The sequence below is a fragment of the Stegastes partitus genome, unplaced genomic scaffold (assembly GCF_000690725.1).
Source record: "Stegastes partitus isolate 25-593 unplaced genomic scaffold, Stegastes_partitus-1.0.2 Scaffold1282, whole genome shotgun sequence".
Classification (NCBI taxonomy): Eukaryota; Metazoa; Chordata; class Actinopteri; family Pomacentridae; genus Stegastes; species Stegastes partitus.
In genome coordinates this window covers 175366-181262 of record NW_007579013.1, presented here as the reverse complement: position 1 = coordinate 181262, position 5897 = coordinate 175366, and positions in this window count along the sequence as shown.

Sequence of the window (5897 nt, the reverse complement as noted above, 5' to 3'; positions counted from 1 at the left end):
TCTAATCCGGTCGCGGGTTGCCAGATCTGAAGACCGAACTCACGCCTCGTTCAAGGCCAAAGACGACAGTTTGTGCTTTTTCAAAAAAAGGAAAAAAAAGTTTATTATTTTAATGGGACTGTGTTTCAAATATTACGTTAATTAAACCGAGAGTAACAGCACATTCTGTAGTCTAATGAAATGGATAAGATTAACTGATCCTTATGAGAAAATGTGTTTAATGACACCTCAACATTTGCATTATTTTATTTTTTTTAAATTACAGGTAGTTGGATTGGATTGAAACAATATTCTTTATGTTATTGTATTGTATTTTTGTTTACATATTTTTTTTCCTTTAACACTTTTTAAAACATTCCTCAAGATGTTCTTTGTTTGTGAATGTTATAAGTAGGATAATTTAATTTTTGAAATTTACTGACATAAAGAGGACTCTCTTCTCTTTAAGTACAGAGCCGCTAGTAGTGATTATACTGATTTTAAGTTACTGTGTGGCTGATTTCTATTAATGACCAGTTGTCTTTAAATGCCAAAATTTGTTTAATTAACCTACACCCAGCATATCATGTTGGCTCTGTACTTTATTTTTGTTTCTTTGTTAATTTATGAAGATGGGATACGTAATTAATACAGAATATTGTCTGTAAATAAAAAAAATCATTTAATTAAGTTAGTTGGAAGAATTATTAAATAACCCGCTGGTCTCCGAACAAGTAAACGCACCACAAGCGTATTCGTCAGCGGACATGGCAACCTCGAATCCAAACAACGCCCCTCCCGACGGGCCGCAGCGCTGGTGACTGCTGCGGAATGTTCATCCACTGTGTTTATTACTCAAAAATAACTGTGTTATTATTATTATTCCAGCTACACCTTATATTAGTTCTACGGTGCATGGACGTGGATTTACTGTTTATTTGTTTCATAGGTTAATAACCATCTAACCGGACAGTCCAACAGTCACTCTGTATCACATCAACCACATCTGGAAGAAGTTCCCACGAGCCCCAAAATCAGCTGTTCTGTTGTTGTTTTAAACATTTGGATATTTAATAAAACCATGCAAAATTATACCCTCCTACAATGCATACTTTGTTGAAGAAGGTTTGTTAAAATAAATTGTTTCTAGCATATTTGAACCCCCGTGACTTTAAATGACAAACACATGAACATTTTTAGAGCTTAGATTTGCAATTGAGTTCTGTTAAAACAATCAAATCAATTCCTCATCCACTCCAGGTGTCACAATCTGAAGCTAAATTGTGTCTGTTCAGCACAATATTTTGTATAAACCAACTCTGAGCATCAATATGACGACATCTGTCACAGTTTCATGAGAAAAACTGCCCCAGTTTACTGCAAAGGACAGAAAACTTGCAAAAAAAAGTGCATTCTGGGTCAACTTTTAAGGGTCATATCAGCATGTGGGAACAGTAGTTAGTCAGAACAGGTTACCACAAATAAAAACAAAAAAAAATTTTATTTCTATGTTCACACCAGGCTCGTGTTGTAGCCACGATTCCTTCTATGTTGAAACTATTTTTGAATATAGGCAAAATAATCATTTCAGTCATGCAAGCACACACATTCATCCAATTAGAAGATGGATGTATGTGTGTGTGCTTGCATGTCTGACATTACTATTTATTTAGATATATATTTATTTTTTAATTACTCTTTTACAGTTTTTATAGTCTTTTTTTGACATGAATGTGTCACTGTTGGTTTGGCACTTTTTAATTTCGTTGGATGCATTACACACGTATTACAATGACAATACAGATTCTATTCTATATGTTTATAGCATGAAGCTAAAATATTGAATGGCTTCACTAAATATAACACATTTATTGCACACAAAAAATCATGCAGATCTAAGGGTGTCAGTGGAGGCATTGATTCTTTTTTTTAAGTTATATTTTCTGGCATTTTTACTTTGACCAAAGACTTCAGATCACAGTTTCTGTTAAGTTATTTTTTTGGCCTTTATTTGAGAGTGCAGTTGACAGAGAGACAGGAAAGTGGGGGAGAAGGACCTGTGGAAAAGGGCAATGAGTGGGATTTGAACTCATGAACTTCGCATTGGGGACTATAGACCCTTTACGTGGGTCGCCAGCTCAACCAGGTGAGCTATAGCAGCACCCCAGCATTGATTCATTTGAAATACAACAACCCGCATATAATTCAACTGCAGAAAACCTGTTGATAAAGTAACCACATAACTGCTGCATGCTATATCTGTCATATAACTGGATTATTTGAGCAGGCAAGTTAATTAAAATATGCTTCATAGCCCCCACATCCAGGATTCAACATATGCAAACACATGAGAAGTGATGCTGTCCACACCAATGAAAAACACAGCCAAGGTCAAAGTCAATAACTTTATTAGAAAAATAGGTTTAACTCACCTCACTGTACAGTATAAAACATTTTATTTGCAAGACTGCAAACACACTTGTTAGCAAAAAAAAAAAAAAAAAGAAATTCATTCTTGACCCTTAAAATTGGAAATCCAACAGAGTCAATGCTAGTATGAAAAAAATACTAATCTGGCTCTTTTTTTCACAAACCAGGTAGAAAGAGGAAGAACAAGCTGCACAATCCTCTCTGAACTGGAAGAATGCTAAACATGAGTCGAGATTCAAGACACCGTGTTTTATGGCAAACGTCACAAAAAGGCAGAAAGACTACAACGCACTAATGAAGTTTAAATGTCGTGTTGTTTGAAAGAGCTGAAAGGAGAAATCCAGCATCGCTTGACTATGAAACAGCGTGTGATGTACGACGCATTCTAGCAGTGACGACCTGGTGCCCTGCTTTACTCCTACGTTTCCCAGAATGCCTTTAAAACCCAAGTCGAAAGGGGAATATGAACTTTTACTTTTAATGGTGAGAAATAATAAACATCTCGTGGTTGCTTCTCATTACCTGCTCCTGTAAGTGGAGGATTTGAAGCTGTTTTCTTCATGTGCGGCGGCTGGAAACTAACCGCTGGAACGCTGAGGGAACACCGACGCAACACAAGTCTGGTGATATTCTAGATTTTTGTTACTATCAAATCCCATGTTTAGACCGAAGCCAACACTAAACATCCTATTAAATACTCAATCCCACTACAGCACCATGTGGATGCCACTAAAAATAGTCCCCAAACAAAGCACTACTGTTGCGTTACTCCTGTTTGTTTGGGGGGAAAAACAGTGTCAAGTCATTTTAGAAAGTTATGTGTCATTTTTAAGGAAATGACATGACAAAGTGTTTTTATATATATGTTTTATGCAACGTGCTTGGTGCTTAGGACCGCAGAGGGACGAAGAGTCCAAGTGCTCAGAGGTGCGTTGCTGTTTTTGGTCTTTTCATGGGATTTGTAGATAAAACACAGAATACTGCCAGACTTCAATTAAAACACTAAAAACTTTCAGAGCGTTTGAGCTCATCTGATATTTCATAGGTGATAATTGGTGTAGCTGTTCTCTTGCGATCTTTTTTTGTTTCAGGCAGGATTGCACGTCAGAGGTCAATTTTTACACTCCCATTAAAACAAAACACGGCCAAAATGCAAAGTACATCACTTCATTCTTAATTTCCCTCCAACATCACACTGGTTGAAGATGGATTTGCTCCTTTACATTCTCAACATGTTGATTTGCAGTATCATTTGCACACCGACAATGAAAGAACATGAATTAACACCAGCTTACTCTACAGGTAAATTTGTCACAACCACATATATGGCATGGTAATCAGTCTACAGTGACATACAATGTGAAACGTATAATCATGCTCTTGTGATGCCATCTTTAGTTGGATTCTTAATCTTTTCAGGACTTGGGAGTAAATGCATTTCCTTCCAGACCTGCTTAAAGACCCTAAACAAAGGCAGCGTCACTGGATGTCAGTGGTCCTTTGATGCTGTGCACAAACAGAGGTTTGTACCGAGCAGAAGGCCCGAGACATCCTTACACCGATGCATACAAAGAAAAACAAATTAAGACAGTTGTCCCATCGTGGAAGACAAAGGATGACTGTGGTTTCCAGGCATTTCAGATTTTACAAAAAAAAAAAAAAAAAAAATCGTGGAAGACAAAGGATGACTGTGGTTTCCAGGCATTTCAGATTTTACAAAAAAAAAAAAAAAAAAAGTTAGAAAACAAGTTCTGTCCGTCAACTACATGGCTGCTCAGTTCATTCATAAAGACAGCAAGGCTTGTTCAGGCTCGTTTCAGACGACCAGCTAACATGCCTACAGTAGCTGCAGCCTACGTCAATTCTCAAATGAGAACTATAATTCTTTAAGTGCTCTGTTGTTGCTGCCTGTGCATACCTCTGAGGTGGAGGGGTGGGATGGGGAAGGAAGGGGGTGAGGGTGGGGTTTAGGGGGAGGGGAGGGGGGGTCGAACCCTGCCTCAGTTTCCTCAAGTACAAAATGGGACAGAGCAGGCCAGTCCGCAAAACTGAGGTAGTTAACGAACCATATTCCTGGAATGCCCGACCTTCAACGGCGGGTGATCACACCTCAACGCTACCTCAAATAATCATAGATTATCATGTCTCGTCCATCTTAAAGATGCAGTTTAAGAACTCAAAGAAACTAAAACATCCAAGTTCTGCTAAACCACTCCAAACTTTAACAATAGAAAAAAAAAAAAAAGTGCAAAGCCTTTTCCAGAGGGATGTCCGTCATGAACTCCTACTCAGTAGGTCTCAAATGGCAGATCTGGGGGGGTGGGGGTGGGGTTGAGGGGCTGGGGCTTCTAAACTCTTTACAAAAAAAAAACAGAAATAAAAACAAGTTTTGCTCTCGTGATTATCTTCGAACGTGGCAGTTTGAGGAGATCTGCTCCTTAAAAAAGAAGGCTGGAACACCATTGGACCACTGAGTCAGTTGACCTTACCATTCCATCCACTGGCAGCCTGCAGTGTGTAACGCCATACACTGGTCAGTCTTCATAGCGACACATCAGGACCGGCCTCGACCCCTTTTCCCTGCTAGTCAGGTAACAAAAGGAAGCAATTAGAAGAATGGAAAACAGGATCGTATTACATCTACACACATATACTGTTCTCCCTCGCGCTCACACACTCACGCTCAGTACTAACTGTACAGGGAGAACTGTGTAACACATGAATTTGCATACATCAGAAGACAAAGCATTCTCACAGACTTGCACGCCCTCTGACGCAACATGCACATGTCAATGCCTTAAAAGAGGACGACAAGCAAGAGAATCAGCTGGCTCGGATCAGAAAACTTAAAACTGAGGTGCGGCAGGTGAAACGTGGACACGCTTAGACGGGCAGAGGAGGGAGAGGGAGGGGTGAGGGTTAAGAGCAGCCATTATAATCAATAAAAGCAAACGGAACAAAAAAAAACAAAACAAAAATAAACTACAAGCAAGACATGCATGGCAGTTATCTCCCACAACAGCACAATATCAAACCTCCAGATAAACATGCAAGATTAGTATCCAGGCCTTCAACAGCTAGGTAGATCCTTCTGGGACAAGGAAAAGCTTCACTTTGAAATAAATCAAATTGTGCTTTTATTCCCTCCCCCCACTAGTGACAAAAGGGACTTGTATGACAGACTTGTAGGGGGTGGGGCTTACTCTTGATGCTGCATTGACAGTGAATTTAGGACACCAATTTGTGAAACATTTATGTTTTTGGACATGAGAAGAACTCATAAGGATGAAGTATGTCACTACACATACAGAGCACTTGAGAGATGCCGACTATAGAAGTAGGTGATTTGGAATTTGATGGCATGCAAGGTGACACTGTAGCATGTGGCCAACATTGGCAAACCTTTAGTCCATTTTCTTCCACAAGGAGCCTTAAATTTGAAGGCAATTTGAAGAGAGAATTTGCCGAAACATGAATTTGCAACACAA